The 17,596-nt window shown below is 36.7% G+C and overlaps 2 long non-coding RNA genes across 2 annotated transcripts; both read right to left on the bottom strand.

Moving 5' to 3' along the window:
* Positions 1-2,408: 2,408 nt before the first annotated feature.
* LOC145162280 (uncharacterized) lies at positions 2,409-3,263 on the bottom strand. The gene is made up of 3 exons (XR_013739008.1): positions 2,826-3,263; positions 2,645-2,732; positions 2,409-2,561 (listed from the first exon to the last, which is right to left on the bottom strand). It is a non-coding gene; the product is annotated as an uncharacterized LOC145162280 (long non-coding RNA).
* A 1,415-nt stretch (positions 3,264-4,678) lies between these two features.
* On the bottom strand, positions 4,679-5,091 carry LOC145162279 (uncharacterized). Its single transcript, XR_013739007.1, has 3 exons — positions 5,028-5,091; positions 4,818-4,927; positions 4,679-4,740 (listed from the first exon to the last, which is right to left on the bottom strand). It is a non-coding gene; the product is annotated as an uncharacterized LOC145162279 (long non-coding RNA).
* Between the last annotated feature and the right edge of the window lie 12,505 nt (positions 5,092-17,596).

Below are 17,596 nucleotides of genomic sequence, written 5' to 3'. Positions count from 1 at the left end.
GGTCAAACAGGTAGTTTCGTTTACAACTTGTCATACTTATATTAAGTATGCTTTGTAACGAAATTTTAAACCACCCTTGACGCCTTAATATAAGAAGCCCTTCGATACTTCTCAATATATATTCGATTGTAATTCACGGGAAACCACGCAAGCTGCAGATCATCTCTCTTGATGATTCACGAAGCAATCTTTGCCCGGGATTTATCTGCTTTTATGTCGAAATTATATTTTTGACATCACAGATCCATATTTTTCTTACTTTGCTTCTTATCTTTTTCCTTAACACACTGCACTCACGAAATCCTTGAGGTTCTGAGTATTACCAACTCAGGCTGGTGATTTCGAAAGACTGGTACATGACTTCGTTTTCAAACCCAAAAACAAAAGAGCCCAACCTCCATTCCGATGGTTTTGATGTGACGGTTTGGTAACTGTGCGCGTTTCTCGGAAACTGTTCTAATCACATTTTCTGACATGGCATATATGACGGCTAGTGGTGTGATTTTCAAGGGACACGTGTTATGCTTATTGATGGTAACCGTTTGAAATTCAAAATGGGGATACATATAAAAGGGGAAATTGGGTCGTCATTCCAAGTTTACGCATACTAAAAATTCTCAACACGATCCGTGCTCTCTTTATCTCTTTGTTCTTCATCACTTTCAAACAAACCCTAATCATGGCTTCTCTTCAATCCAACACTACTGACGATGCATCTTCTCAACCCATCATGAAGATTCACAGTAAAAATTATCAAGTGGATGGAGATGTTTCTGTATACCCTCAGGAACTCAAGATGCTCATCGTTGCGTTGAAACATTTTGTTTTATCGACTGCGATGTTCAGTGCGTTTGAAGTACCAATGTCTTGGTTGTCAATGGCTGGTTCTACTGCTTCATACAGCAAGACGATGGATACTGTAACCTTCAATTTGATCAATGATAAGAAGTTTCGTCTTACCAAGAAGTTGTTTGTCAAGATCCTTGAAATCTCTAATTCTCCACCTCTCTACAAAGTTACTAATGAACAAGTTCTTCACATGTTCAATGAGATGGGTTATCAACCCTCTCTAACCAAGATAAGCGATTTCAAGAAGTCTGGTCTTCCAAGTTTGTGGAATTTTCTTTTTGGGATTTACCTTCGATGCCTCACAGGTCGAAGTGTTGGTTTAGACAAAGGATCCATGGAGGTGTATGCTATGGTTGCAAACATTTCCTATGATCTACATGTTGACTATGCGACTCAGATGTGGAAAGAGTTTTTAAAGAGTATTGAAAACACGAATACAGTAGATGGGGTTTCATGTGCAAGGTATTGGAGTCTAATTCTTCAATATGCTTATGAAAAGGAAAGTATTTTGGTGCCTACTGATGAGTCTAAAGCAGAATTCTTAAAGTATCATTATCCGAAGACGATTAAAGATGATGTGAGTATTTTTCCTACAGTTGATAGGATTCCTGATGGGATGCTCAAGAAGGTTGATCCTTCGAATCCAGTGTTGGAGGCTTATTTTCTCACTATATACACAAATGATGGTACTGGTGTGTTGTTGGCAAAACGTGATGAAGGTTCTTTGAAGAAATCTCGGAAGCCAAAGAATGTTGATGAATTCACTCCTGAGAAACATGTTCAAGAGAAAACCGTCTCTAAGTCACCAAAGAAAAACCCTGCAGAGGTAGCCAAAGTTTAGAAAAAGCTAGCAAAGCCTAAGGAGACTGACCAAATTCATCCTATCAAGCAGCTTGTTCGAAGTCTGGTGTGTTAAAGTGTCTCAAAAAGATGTCTCATCGGTCAAGAAATTCTCCGGAGAGGTCCTCCAGTTTCTCACCCTCAATGATTCGTAAGCCCCATGTAACTAGCACTACTAGAAAAACAGCCTTTTACGACGCGCAATGCGTGTCGTAAAACGCTCAGACGACACGCAAATGTGTGTCAAGGAAGGCCATGTCATAACGAGAGACGACACGCTTTTGCGCGTCGTCTATTTACGACGCACATTTACGACGCGCATTTATGACACGCATTTACGACGCGCAATAATGACACGCAATGCGTATCAAGGAAGGCACTGTCATAAAGGAAGATGACATGCATTTGTGTGTCGTAACCATACGACGTGCGTGATTATGACACACAATGCGTATCAAGGAAGCCCCTGTCATAAATGAATATGACACGCATTTGCGTGTCATAAATTTCAGTAACCATTTACGATATGCATTTACGACGCGTCTTTACGATACTCATTTACGCATAATACAAAAATATGTAAACAGATATATACCAAAACAATCAATTTCATCCAATAACATCATGTCAAAAAATTGTAATACATTGATATTAAGGGGGTCTAATTGTACATTGTTATTAAGAGGTTTTCCCTAACTATATAAGCTAATACTAAATTGCTATTAAGGGACACCTTCTGCAATGTAATGCTATACATACTAAAAAGATATACACAAAGATGATAAACATAGAATTCCAACTAAGTACAGTTGCATCTTGCCTTTCATAATTCTTTAAGACTAATGAACCCCTGCTCCGATAATTCTTGTGACCTGATCAAATAAAAGTCAAAAAATTAATATGCTAATATAATTATTAGAAGAATCAAACATGGAATGTTCGTTGCAGATAATACCTCAGGCTAATAGACAATCCTTGATCCTATGAACTAGAGAGTATATCATCACAATTCCATCTAACACCACCCATGAGAACCCGTAAAGCTACTCAACCAACATATCATGTCATGTAATGTATTTTTTGTCAGTATATTTTCACGTAGAAAAAAAAGTGAAAGAAATAAAAATAATAAGTACCAATAATGATGTATTATTTACAGTGAGCTGGAGCTTGTAGACTATCATGTATTGAAATACGAAGAACCTCAATCACAAGATAGTTTCATGTACACGCCCTCTGATTGTCTGGAGATGTGCCTGTTCTTCATCCCACCAGGATTCCCAACTATTGTCTCCTTTCACTCCAACTCCACCTTTATACATAAGCCAATTAGTCCAATCATCAAAATCTTCCACAACTCTATTCACATCACATCTCAATCATCAAAATCTTATAGGATAGATTTATGAATTTGGAAAAAGAAAATAAAGTAACTGGAAGCATACTTCCGCCATTCGAAGCCAGATGGGTTGAAGATATACGGTACAAACAACCATTTTCCTACTTATTATCAAGTCCCAAATAGAAACACTAGACCCCAATAAAAGCAACGGGATCTCACTTGACCGCCTCCACTGTCCCTATCCCTGTCCCACATAAAAAATCCCTTTCATTAAATTAATTATTATTACAAAATAAGAAACGCAACCCAGTTAATCAGTCACATACATAATCTCAATCAATAATACATACAACAAATTTTTTTTCATTTTTCCCTAAAAGCTCAATCAGGTGGAGGGAGGGGGGCTATAGTTTGATCAACATTTTTGTCTAACTTATTTTTTCCTATATAGAAAAAAACCAGAGCTCTCAAATCTTACAGGACACTGTGTGTGGTTGGGTGGCTGACGTCAGCACACAACCTCCCTCCACTGACCAGACCACCACCCTTGCCTTTCTTTTTATCATATTATTGGTACAGAATATATGTCTTCTTTCATAAAATTAAATAAAATAAAAAAAGAATTCACATTTCAAGAAGATTATTCACAGTAACTGACATCGAATTTGTTCGCTGCAAATCCTGCACAAACTTAAAACAATAAATTAATATAACATATGTTGTACAACTCATGTTCATGTCCATATCCAATTCAAAAAATTAAATAAAAAGGAATTGAGAGAGAGAGAGGGGATAGGTACCCGTAATATTATTTCATCAGGGACATGGGGAAGGACTTCACGGACGGTTTCAACCATGGCGATTATGTTTGAAAAGTCAACATCCGGGACAGGTGGAGGTGGCATGGTTCTGATGAGGGACCCACCCCCACCCCCAGTAGTGTGTCCTCCTAGGTGTCTTACAGTACTTGTGGAAGGATTTGGATTGTTTGAAGAAGAAGTAGATGTAGATGTGCTGGCCTGAGAAGGATTTACAAGCCACAGGTTCCAAGCAGCATCTTCAAGGGCAGTTTGGGCATACGTTACACCAACAGCTGCCAGGTGTCTCATCATCATCTGGACTCTTCCTAAACCCACCGATCTCGATGGACCCGCCCCCATCAAATCCCAACCAACCTGAATCCGCCTTTAACCTCCTATTCCCCCCCCCCCCCCAAAAAAAAAAAAAAGGGTTTAGTTAACACTCTTTCACTCCCACAGTGAGCCTGCACACATCCATTCCCATGATTTAGTTAACAAGTCAATGTGAATCAGCATAACAGAATGATAAAAATCGGAGTCTTGCCTGCTCCCAACATATCTAAAAGCTTTGATATTTTGGAATTTGTGGTGTTACGTGCTGAGTGGTGAACCCATATATCAACCAGTTGAAACCCATGAACCAAAATCTCCTAAAACTAAAAACATTATGAAAACCTGAAATAAAAATAAAAGTATATAAATACATAGGTCAGCGTGTGTGTGTGTACCTGTAGTGTTTCGAAAGCAATACTAAGAGGCTCAAAGAATAATAACGAAAACTGGATCGACCACTGTAAGTATACTGGATCCGCCACTATAAGTGTGTTCAATTTTTTTCTATAATATCCCTCACCCTTCATGTCATATGATCCATCATCACCACAAGGATAAAAAGTTCCATACTCATCCCTGCATTATTTATAGTTTTTTAAACCACAAAACTTTTAATAAGAGATTAATATTAATATTGGTAACTAATCATTTACCTGTGTACAGAGAAGAACAACACTTGGGAGTCCTTATAGAAGGTCTTTTGAGTACCATTTCCATGATGAACATCCCAATCAACAATTAGTATCATGTTAATACCTAATTCCTGCAACATACATAACAAGAATTAATTTAGATAATTCATAAGATTGTAGTCAATGGTTGATTTGACAAACTGTATGCATCATTGCATTGATCACTCTTACTTTTTGGTTAAGGAGAAAGCTTGTTGCAATTGCAATGTTGTTGAATAAACAGAATCCCATTGGTGGGGGCCTGGTAAATGTTTGGATTATGGAGGCCTGGTAAATGTTTGGAAGTACAAAATTAACCACTTAGGACATAAAAGATCACATTGGTGGTGCACTTGTATGCACGGCTTATATTCATCTTTTTACAAGGTTATACATTCATAGCCCTTTCTTGCATGACTTACAGCCATAGGCTTAAGTTGCTGTATATACATACATACATACATACATAGGCTGCCCAAAATATCTTATTGATAAATTAAGAAGAAAAAATCCCCTAAACAAAACTCTCGACCAAAATCTCAGCAGGGAAAGGGTCTATGTTATGCATAACATAGGCTGATAAGCACCAATGATGCTTAGGTCCCTAGCATTCCATCTTTTCTCATGACTAAATTTGTGACAACATTTGTATTATCTATGATGCAACAAAGCCCTATTATAGTCCTTCCCCAACTTGTTCGATCAGTTCCACTACATTTACCAGGCCTCCATAATCCACTAATTTAGTCACTTGGTGGGGAATGGCCTGAAGAATCCAATGAGTGATTAATAATCTTGTTAGTTGTTAGACAAAAAACTAGTTATGATCCCCATTTCTTACAGGTCTTTAGGTTAAAAGCAGGTCCCTGACTAAATTAGTCAAGTATTTGTTTAAAGACTCAAAATTCTTGTAAGTCAAGATACGGTCAGGAGAAATACACAACTAACCCACAGGTTCAACCTTGACTAGTAAGGAAAAATCCCTTGTACTAAAAGAAGAGAGAAAATATCTATAGGATACAATTTCAAGATGAGACGAGAGGGCGTACACTTAATATCCGTAGAGAGAAACATTTTACCTCTGACATGAAATGGACTCAATGAAATTGTAAATATAACCCAGATTTTGATACAACATTAAGAGATAAAAGATGAGAGAAAATATCTAAGGGATACAATTTCAAGATGATATGAGAGGGCGTACAAGAAGGTTCATGTACTGATCAGCATCGAAGGAGGTGGTGTTGATAGTGTCGAGAATGGCGAATCTTGATGTGGTGTTGGTGGGAGCAGAAGTCTGAGAAGCTCGATAGCAGATCTCGGGTTCTCTTTACCTTATCATCATCTACCGCCATTTTTCTCTTTCTCTCTAGTCCCTCTTAACTCTTAGGGCTTGTAAACCAAAAACATACCTTAATCGTACTTAGGGATTGGAAAGAGATGAGTCGAGGTCGCCGGTGGAAAGAGATGACCTGATTTCGCCGATAGGAGGTGAGGTGAGGGAGCGAATATTACAGAGAGCACTCCTTGAAAAAACCCTAGATAATGGTCCCTGCAATGGCGGGCTTTTTAACTTTTCTATTTTTTTCAGGATTTCCCATTCCCGCTGCTACTAAAGATGAAGCTGCTAGAAGAAGATGCGCGTTTCATTAAAAAAATATAAAGCGGCATGATTTCACGATACGCTTTTTAATATAGGTGCCCTCCGCCTTTTTTTTACACTAATTTTAGGGCACGCAAAAATGCACGTCCTAAATCCTTCACATTATGGAAGAACTGACATTATTTTTAGGGCACACACTTTTGCGTATCGTAAAACAACGCGTGTCATGGTTTGAGCGTCATTAAAGGGTATTTTTCTAGTAGTGTAGGAAAGGAGTTGTTCTTCGTGAAATTCCTGTATCGGTTTCACCATCCTCGAAGAAGCGAAGGGCTGAGGATGTTGCAAAGCATATTTCAAAGAAGACGAAAAAGCGAAAGTTGATCCTTCAGGAAGATGAAGACGACGAAATCATTCCTGATTCTCCAATGGGTAATCTTTCACCTCAAAAGAACTCACCTATCAAATCTACTTTATACATGATAGGAATTTCAAGTAGCTCTGTGGAAACTTCGATAGTGGACACATCTACTCTTCATGATGACTCAACAACAGTATCGAATCCTACACAGACTTCGGCCATACCACCCGAGGTTTTGTTAACTGGGGAGGTTTGAACCTCAGGCATTTCCACACACGTATCTAATACGGATGTGAATGTAAACATGGGTGAAGGAGTCTCGAACAACGAAAATCCAGTTTCTAATCAAGGTATTCTTGAAACTCCAATCATCATCACCAATACTTCATTACCACCATTTGTCACCACTGTTCCTACAACCACACATTCCCCAACTTTTGATTTAGTCATAAATCAACCCATTACTTCTCTATTTTCGTCTCAATCCATTGACCCACCCAAACCAATAAATGATGATGATACTGATGATGGAGGGTTTGGAGGATTATTTGCTGATTTGGAATTAGATTCTGAAGAAGAAAACATTCCAGACCATATGCTTATGTCGGGGAAACAGTTCAAGATTTTCAACAGGAAGCTTAACTCATTGTTGCAATCACAAGCAGATGAAGGGGGTAGGAATTATGTTTCTGGTATTGAAGTAGATGTTACGGTCAAAGCACAAGAGTTTCGTCTTCTGAATAAGTTGAATGTGTTGATACAAGATTCAGAATCTCAAATTCAAGACAAGCTCAAGTACTTTAAACGTATTGCCAAGGAACGTCATGTTCTTTTTGTGAAAGATGTCAAAACCGTTCGTGAAAATGTGAATCAGAAGCTTGAAGAAATGAAAGAGAGTATGGCTATAGAGCTCAGTACGTTGGATAAAAAATATTCTTCTATTCTTGAGAAAGTTGATATTATTGCTGCTGGTGTTACTACGTTTGTCCAAACACATCAATCTTTTGTTCCAAAGTTTGATACAAAAGCAACTGCTGATGTTACTAGTTTTGGTAAAATTAATACCATGCTTGTTGAATTGAAGGAGCTTATTTCGAAGTCTGGCTCATCATCTCTCTTAACTCCTGAGTTTATAGAGCAGAAGTTTCGTTCATTCGAGACTACGATTCAACATGTATTGGCTCCTTTGTCTAAGTTTGTCACTATCTTACCAACGAATGCCCCGCCTGTTATCACAGGAGTGCAAGGGGGAGAAAAGAAAGGTGTTCGTAGAGGAGAGAATGTTTCTGAGAAAATGAATGAAGAAACAAAGGTTGTTGGAAAAGTTTTCAAAACTCAAACTCCTACAACAAAACCAATATTTTTGATGTCTGAACTGGTGATAGCAACTATAGTTACTACAAGTCCAATTGCTAAAGGCATTGTAATTGAGTCTACTAGTGGAGGAAGTTATTCGAAACCCAAACAAAATGAAGCAGACAAAGGAAAAGGAAAAGGGGTTATTATAGAAAAGTCTAAGGAAGAAAGAAAAGCTGAAATTGAAGCAGCGATGGAGAAGCAGCGTCAAATTCAGAGTATTTTGATGCTTCGTAAAGATGATCCTCCTACAATGAACAAAGGTGATCCAACGAAGTTACACAGTTATGAAAATATTGAAGCAAGAGTGCCATATAATGAAATGTATGCATTCGAGAAGAAGCTAAGAAAGAGTTATGCAATAGAGAACACAGATATGAATCAACTTGATTTCCTAATCAATGAAATGATGTTCATCACAGCACAATACAAAATTATTGAGAAATTCAAGTATGAAGATGACTTTCTGCATCTGAAACTGAGGTTACATGCTTTTTGGGAAAGAATCAGGAAGAGGTTTGGTCCCTTATCAAGATTGTGCAAGTGATAAGTGTAACTAAGGATGTGTTGTTTGAAAACTTGATTCAGAATTTTCGATTTCATGTTGTAAGGGCAAACAATGTGGTTTGTGATTTTTCAGTTGCTGACTTTCCATTGATGAACTTGAATGATCTTATTCAAGTTGCATTGATTCTCAAAGATATGGATGCTTCGAAACTTCAAGGGACTAGCAAAGAGATTTTGACACTTGGTCTAGGTTACATCAAAATCTTTATAGACAATTACTATGATTGTCTAGCCTTAACTGATATTGAGCTGTGTACGGCATTGGGAAAGGAAGTAAAAGTAGCTTAAGAAACTGTGAAGAGTCAAGAAGAACTGAAGAAGTTTGCTGATGGGGAAATTTGTTTAAAGCCAATGGGATTAGTTTTTTCGAGAAAAGACAAGAAAGGAAAAGCTAAGAGGTTCTTATTTCAAGCTTTGGAAGTGGAACGGTATACTACTGCTCAATATACGAACTTTAGTGTTCGTATGAATAATTGTAAGAAAAACAATGAATGAGATAAGCCTGAGTTGAAGAAGGTTATGAGCTGGTATACAGAGGTTCGAAGATTAATGCATATGGCTGCTCAAGTTCTCACAAACTGAGTTCGACACTGATTACAAAGGGGGAGAATGTTAGTGTCAAATATTTTGTAATGTGTCGAAGTTATATGAGTCAGTTTCGAAAGTCATTTTATCTATTTACTAAGGCATAATAGTTTCGAAGTCTTGATGTTTAGCCCTTAGTATTTTTTGTATACCTTCTTATTCTCCTACAAATAGGAGTTGTACTCAGAGTTAGAGAGAACTTTTCCAAGTCATTCTGTATAGATTCTCTTTGTACACGAAAGTATAATTGAGCTATAAACCAGATCTTATTTACTCTCGGTGTTCATACTACTTTGATTACTCTGATTACATTCATACTCGATTAAATCACAACTACAAATAGATCTGAACAAACCACCAAAAAGCAACATGAAACAAACTGAAAACGATGATATTGTTCATCGTCACGACATGACAAAAGAGGTGTCACATTATGAGATCGAGGCTTTGGGCTTTCTAGGGTTTTCCTAAGGATTCCGACTTTTGGAGTAAGTAGGCTAAGTTTTCATCCATCTAAAACTGGGATTTGACCCCATTATTTATAGGGAGGTGGTTTTAATCCCTAAAGATAATTACCAAATATAATAGTGATTATCTATGGTATTCAAATCATTTTGGAATATTCCATATTCCTTATTTACTATAAATTAATTAAACTATTAATTAATTAACAAAATAAGTCCCTCAAATAAGTATCTTTTCAGTTCTACTATTTTTGTTCTTGCGTGTAACCCAAAAGGACACTCTATTTATAGTAATATTATCGGGCTTGTTATGGATATGGGCACTATTCTCCATCAATTCCCACTTGCACTTAGGCATTAACAATTGACCAGTCCAATACTTACTAGGAGCAACAGTGAGTGACAATCCAATGCAACTACCGTACTTATAGAAACTTTGCTATAAATAGCCCTAAGACTAGTGACTTCAAATTCCTTTGAAATTCATGATATCCATATGAATTCGAGACATGGATAATGGTGAATCTCGGAATTCAAGATTATGTTTCCCGACATAGATTTGTGACAACTGCTTCTTACTGCTAAATTGAACACATCAATTTCAGTTATGACTCGATCGATTACTTTAGATGTCAGCACCAAATCATCGAGAGGCCCAGAGATATCGACTTCTTCATTTCTGGAAGAAGGATCAAATAAACTTTGACTACATAGGTATGTGCTATTGCTCATGCAATATCTAGTCAAACCTTGTATAGGAAAAAACCACGTCCATCTCCATTTGAAGAATAAGAAATATAGTCATCTTAAATTACTCATGACATGATCCATGAATTAATCTTTAATCATGGTTACCCTAATATTTAAAATCTCCATTTTCAAGTACTCATCAGTATTGGTCGCAAGACTTAGCTATGTTCAGCTCTATGAACAATCTACCAATACTATAACAATCCTAAATCACTAATATCTCCCAAGAGTAGGCACGATTGTGGAAGTTTGAATAATATATTATTGTAAAAGTGGTTCTAAACATGAAAAAGTGGAACTCCTAAATAAAATGAATGATCTCCATCAAATATTAAGTTCTCTACTTAATAATCGTCAGATTAAATATAAACCCATATTGCATCAGTTCGTAAATTTAAAACAAGTTAAAACTAAAAGTAATTACTCAAGTTGATACACATTCAGTTCTAATTTCATTATAACTTTATGTGACTATTAACCTTGATTAGGGCTTTAGTTTAAAGGTACGAATCAACAAGTTTCTCTTTAGTTGACTATGATGTCCTCACATTTGTGAAGGTACTTACTGAGTATTTACCATGTGATCTTATATAACTTGGGGTCCAATCACGACGTAAAGTCACCTTATAGTCACATGAAACTTTAAGAGAACCACCAATGATTGAATAAAACATTGGGATCACTATTGAACTTCTTTCAGTCACATACTTTGTCTTTTCCATCTAACTTGTTGCAATATACTCTAAGCTTACTATGAAATCCACTTAGGTTTATTACTTAGTACTAATCAAAGCTAATACCTTTACTAATTAAGAGCACGAACTCCAACTGCTAAACGGAAGCGTCTCTATTAGTAAGCAAGTAACCATCAATGTAACTCTTTCATTGATTTCTTCCATACTAACAAGATTATCTCTTTCTTCCTTTTAGGACTTCAAAGAATATTCTGGATTCCTGATTAGTTTATTATATCCAAAATGATATTATATGACTTATCATGCACAAGGCATATGATTCATTACTTTTACTAGCACGAAATCCTGAAGAATTCTGCATCTTGAGTATCCTCAAGGTTCTAAGTACTTTGGCTTAAATCAATGAATAACTTAGATCAATTTACATAGAATCTAAGCATGTTTTCTTGTTCATCATATATGTTTCATAGCGAAACAATACCTAGGTTATGTAAAGATTTTACACTTAGCAGAGTTGGGACATCATTTCCTATTTTAATACAAGGGATAACATTGCTCCCACTAGCTATGACATCTATATGGACTATCTTTTATTTCACGTAATTCAACCTTTGAATTTCTCATTGAAGCAAATTATACGAACATGATAGGCTTGTTATAGTCAATCAATGAACTTCTCAAGCCATCATATCTATCACATCCTATCTCGGTTTGAGTATATGTGTGTTCATATCCATGTTTTTCATCTTTTGAAGATCCAAAAACACCAAGTGTTGGAACAATTCAACTTTCAAACGTAGATGATTTGAATCTCATTCCTCATATCTTCGTCCAATTGTGGGTTATCGGGCCTTCCATAGCTTCCGATAGTTTATAGCCTCTGATCGCAATCTATCAGTGTCTCATTTCCTTAGTGACATAGAGTTAAGGATGTTAATGACATCTTTAATAATATCTATGTGGAAGAGATAGAGAGATGTAACTTTCCTTAATAGGTTTTATCCTCTAATTAAATGCTAGTGTATTTTATTAGGATCTTCGTTACTGGTTCTTGAGTCTTATTGTCACACCCCAAAACCGGAACGGCGGAAACGTTCTGGGGTGGAGGACGTCATGTTTAGTATCACAAGACATGCATTATAGTAAGCAAAGTAATGAACAACCATTTCATTAGAAAGAAAGTGTTTACAAGGTGTGTGTTCACAAAACATAGAATACATAAGCAAATAACAAACAAGACTTGAAGCTATACTGCTCCATCTTCTGAATTCCAAGCGCGAGTACCTGTCTACTAGGCTCCTGAAAATACAAGTTATTTGAAAGAGTTGATCAGCAACTAAGCTGGTGAGTTCATAAGATTTTAGTGATGTAAGTAAGTTGTAAAATGTTGTGGTAAACTGCTGCTGAAAATGTAGTTGAAAAATGTAGTAAGTTGTAAGTTCTGTTTAGAAAACTTCGCCTGTTCCTCTTAGAAAATCCTATATTTTCTACTTTGATGAAAGATACGTAAAAATGATTCTACAATCCTTTCTACGAGTACTAAATGGATACAAGTGATATAAAACTCAGAGTAAACAAACAATCGACTGTGTGCATCTGCCCTAACTCACAACCAAACAAGGAACAGGAAGTAAGGTGGATAGCACGCATCCCATTGTTTGTTAGATCATTGTTGTATATAACTCTGGCGTGTTCTATTGTTACTCGTGGAGTTAATTGTGATGGTTCCTTTATATTTAATGAAAAGATTATTTAAGAAAAACTCTTATTTCTTATATTAAAATGGTGGCCACAGTGATTACTCCTATAATCACTTAGTTTATACTGACTATATATGAGCTAATATCGGATAGAGAGTTAATTGGGTGAATCTGCCCTAAGCCCACAACCAAACAAGGAACAGGAAGTAAGGCGGAAAGCACACATCCAACTATCTATTGGATATTAATGATATATAACCGTGATGTATAAACTAAAATATTATAGAGTTAATCACCTAAGGTCCTTTAAGTTTATACTGGTTTAATAAAATGGATTAAACCCTTAGCTGGTAAGTTTCTAGTTTTGTATACCAAAAGTTCTGATTTGGAAAGTATGTTTTGTACTAGAAAATTGTGCATTGACTCTGTGTCCTTTGATTGACCCATACCTGGTACCCTTATGATGACTCAATGTATACTGGACATATATATCTAGAATCGAATAGATAATAGGCTGGGTGAATCTGCTCCAAGGCCACAACCAAACAAGGAACAGGAAATGAAGCGGAGAACACACATCTTATTACCTGTCGGATCCTATTGATATATATGTATCCTTTGATGTTTACATTAAGGAATCATAAGGTTAGCATTATGGTCCTTTCTGCTAAACGTAGCCTTCTACCAAGGCATCAAATGTTATGTATGTATGTTTCTTGTATGAGTGTGTATTTTCCCGAGTGAAACTATCATTAACAAAATATAGTTTATAAATTAATGAATATGTGAGAAGGTCACAAAGTAAATGTAATAGGGAAAATAATGTTCTACCTCAGCAGTGACACTGCTGGCTATAAAGTAATAAAATACCGACTCTAGGTAGTATTAAATGTACAATACACCTCGGGGAGTCGTTTTGTAATAAAATACAGACTCCAGGTAGTATTAAATGTACAATACACCTCGGGGAGTCTTTTTAAAATAAAATACAGACTCCAGGTAGTATTAAATGGACAATACACCTCGGGGAGTCTTTTTGCCTTTAATCCCAAGTTGGTTAATTAAAGGTTTTAATGTGAACTCGTATGTAACTAGGAAACTATTTTATTATATTTTATCACCTCGTGTCTGCTAACCCAGATACGTGTAATCGTACTAAAGTTAACGCAAACCGGAAAGATATATTTTACGTGCTTTTCCCTGGTACTTAGTGTGGTGTGCTTTTCCCTGGTACTTAGTATGCTTTTCCCTAGTACTTAGTGTACTTTTCCCTGGTACTTAGTGTGCTGTGCTTTTCCCTGGTACTTGGTGTGCTTTTTCCCTGGTACTTAGTATGGTGTGTTTCCATCTATACTAGTTATAGTATGTTTCCCCTTTTGTACTTCTTATAGTATGTTATCTTCTGTACTTGTTATAGTATGTTTCACTATGTATCTGTTATAGTATGAACTGAACCCTTAAAATATACCTATTATAGTTTACTAGTAATGTACTTGAACCGTTGTTGAAAATACTCATTTTACCACTAAGTTATGCTCGTACTTTACAAACGGAGTTTTGTTAAACCATAAAGTAGCATAACTTGAAAAGAGTTTTTGAGATGTTTTGACAACTTATAAATGACATAAGTAATCCTTTTGAAAATGTTTATAACAAACAATTACAAAATTAACATTGTGTTCAACTTGTATTTCCCCCCCCCCCCACTTAAAACATTTAAAACAGTTAAAAGATTCATTACGGGGTATGAACTCACCTGATGTGGGTGATTCAACGAATACGCGTGTAAGGATGAGAAGTTCCACGAATGAAGTCCTGAGATACAACAAGTCCTAAATGACTTATAATCACATATATCGGCATGAATACATTGCTTAGAAGCAACCAAATGCAAAGAAACACCTCACGGGACTAGGAAACACTTTGATCAAGTGTTGGAATCACATGTGATTCAATTTAAGGGAGTGTACGGCCACTTGAGGGAGTGTGCGGCCAGGGGAGTGTGCGGCTGCACACTCATGCTAAAGAGTGCACAAAACGTTTTCCAAATGGTAAGGAAGCTTGTAGGACTGATGCTCATCAAGTGTTGAAGCTAGAAAGGCACTTTGGAGGCCCTAAAGCACTAAACAAAGGGGTGTATGGCCACATGGAGTGTGTGCAGCCGCACACTCCTTGATGAACATGGTTTGGACGTTTTCTAAGGCTCATATATAGTAAGTAACAAGCTTAGGGAATGGTACTCACAATATGGAAGCCTTTAGGGGTGTTTTGAGGGGTGTACGGCCACATGAGTGTGTGCGGCCGCACACACCATATGTTCTTGAGTTTTGGGCAGTTTCAAGGGCTTAAACTAGTGTTCTAAACAAGATTCAAGTGTAGGGAAGAAGTACTTACTATCCGGAAGCTCGAGAAGGCCCAAAATTGCCAAGAACAAGTGTGTGTTCTTGGTGTTCTCGGTGAAATGGATGAAGATTTGAAGATCTAGTAAAAAAATGATTTCCAATGGATGCAATCAATGAGTGTTACTAGTTTGGAAGGATTAACAACAAATCAAGTGAAGAACACTTACATTCTTGAAGATCTAGGCTGAAAATCGGATGATAGTTGAGAGAAAAATCGAGTTCTATGCCTTGGAGAGTGAAAAGGGATAAATGAAGGCTAAACCCATCCTTTGTACACATGAGTGTGCTGCCAGGAGAGGGGTGTGCGGCCGCAAACCCAGTGTGCGGCCGTACACTCCTGATGTTGGAGTGTAAGGCTCGATTTTGGTGCTAGAAGTTTACGCGATCCATTCCTATGCTCAATGCTGGAATGTACTGAGCTTTGAACCTTTAAACGGACTCCAAACGAGGCTAAATGATAGCAGAAATGAGTCTGACATTCAGCGGAGTTGACTGGCTGGGCTTTGCAAGGCAAAAAATTTAAAATTTTTCGGGTTGTCACACTTATCAAGATCAATCTGGCTCCCACTAGTTCTTTTGGATATCAGCTCTCTCTTTCAAAAGTTTTTCTTTCGAGCAACAAATATTTTATTCTTATAGGGCTTCCAAAAATGTACTTGGGGTCTCCGACGAAATAGACCATCTTATAGAGCATAAAACCTTCTTAGTTTGTACAAGACCAAGGAGTTTTATACACACATTCATGATAAAATCCACGAATTAATTGTTAGCACAATACGACTCATTAATTAAAAATCAAATGGTGATTTTGTTTCTCTATCCAAATACATTGCTTATGGCTATATTTTGGTTTGAGACGAGTTGTGAAACTGCTTCACAATTCCATTAGATGATTGTTAACCTTTTGATCAAGATTCTCACTATCCTCTTGGATTTTAGTTTCTTATCCTTTTTAACAGTTGACTGTTAACTTCGTTTTGTGACCAATCTGAATGGACAATTAGCGTGAACTGTTGAAACAAAAAGTGACCCTCTTCACCTAAAAGGAGCCACATACTTTTGCCCTTGGTGACAACGTAGAGAAGCTACTACCGGAGGCTGTTTTTAGTACATTGAGGAACCATAGAGTTGAAGATGAACTGTAGAGTGAAGACATGCATGAAGATAGTTTAAGTTACTTTAACTGACATTGCTTGTATTCCATGTATTATCCGGTGAACTATTCATGGTCACCGTAGTCAGTTACTTTTAGATTATTTTACTCTTTTGATGTAACTTTTGGGGCTCTATAAATAGAGCTTCCGACTTCATGTAATCCTTACCAATTTACCAATTCTCAACCAATCAATCGAATACTGAAAGTTTATCATATCAAATTATTTATATCTATATCTTAAGTTATCATAACTGATACTTAATCGAGTCCCTCTTCACTTGTGTTGTTCATCTTATACTAACTTGTGTTCGCATGCAAACCTTGTTACGATTCAACCTCTTGTCTACTTGTTTATTGCTTACAGATATAAACTTGCTGCTATTTATTTTCCTTACATTTCCGCAACCTAACTACTATTATTGTTGAGCTAACAAGATCCATTGAGATTAACTTTAGTTCCACAACTTATTATCTTGTACTAACGGTTGTTCAAGTTTTTCTCTCAACAATTGGTATCAAAGTCTGGGTGGTTGCCTTTTAATTCCTTTCAAAATCGAAGCTTTTGTTCTCAAAACTCTAATTTAAAAGGCCTTCTATACTACTAAATCTCATAAGAAAATTTAAAAAAAAACATGGAAAATCGCACAAGCTTATTCTCTAAACATTTCGAACAGTGTTGGTGGTTCTAATAGAGCCCCAATACTCGTTGCAAGTGAGTATCATCATTGGTCCCAGAGAATGGAAAGATATCTCAAGAGTCTCGGTAGAGATGTGTGGAAATCAGTAGAAGAAGGACCTCATGTCCCTATTCTCACTCGTGTTGTAGCAGATGGTGCTCAAGAAAGACTTGGTGGAGGTCAAGCATCCATAAACAGACCTACCAACGATGACTTAGAGGAGATGAAGAAAGATGAAATAGCCTTCTACGAAATCTCGTGTGGTGTTGCTCCTGAAAACTTCGAAATCATTATCAATTGTGAATCTGCTAAAGAGATCTGGGATGTTCTCAAAAAATCTCTATCAAGGGTCTGAACAGGCTCAAGACAACTATCTTACAAAAACTCTCAATGAGTTCACCAACTTTAAAGCCTTACTTGGTGAAAGCCTTGATGACTCCTTCAAGAG

This window comes from Lactuca virosa, chromosome 3 (genome assembly GCF_052849685.1).
Source record: "Lactuca virosa cultivar CGN04683 chromosome 3, Lactuca_virosa_CGN04683_v6, whole genome shotgun sequence".
NCBI classification, from domain to species: Eukaryota; Viridiplantae; Streptophyta; class Magnoliopsida; order Asterales; family Asteraceae; genus Lactuca; species Lactuca virosa.
The sequence above is the reverse complement of the archived record's forward strand: the minus strand, read 5'-3'. Positions and strand labels throughout refer to the sequence as shown.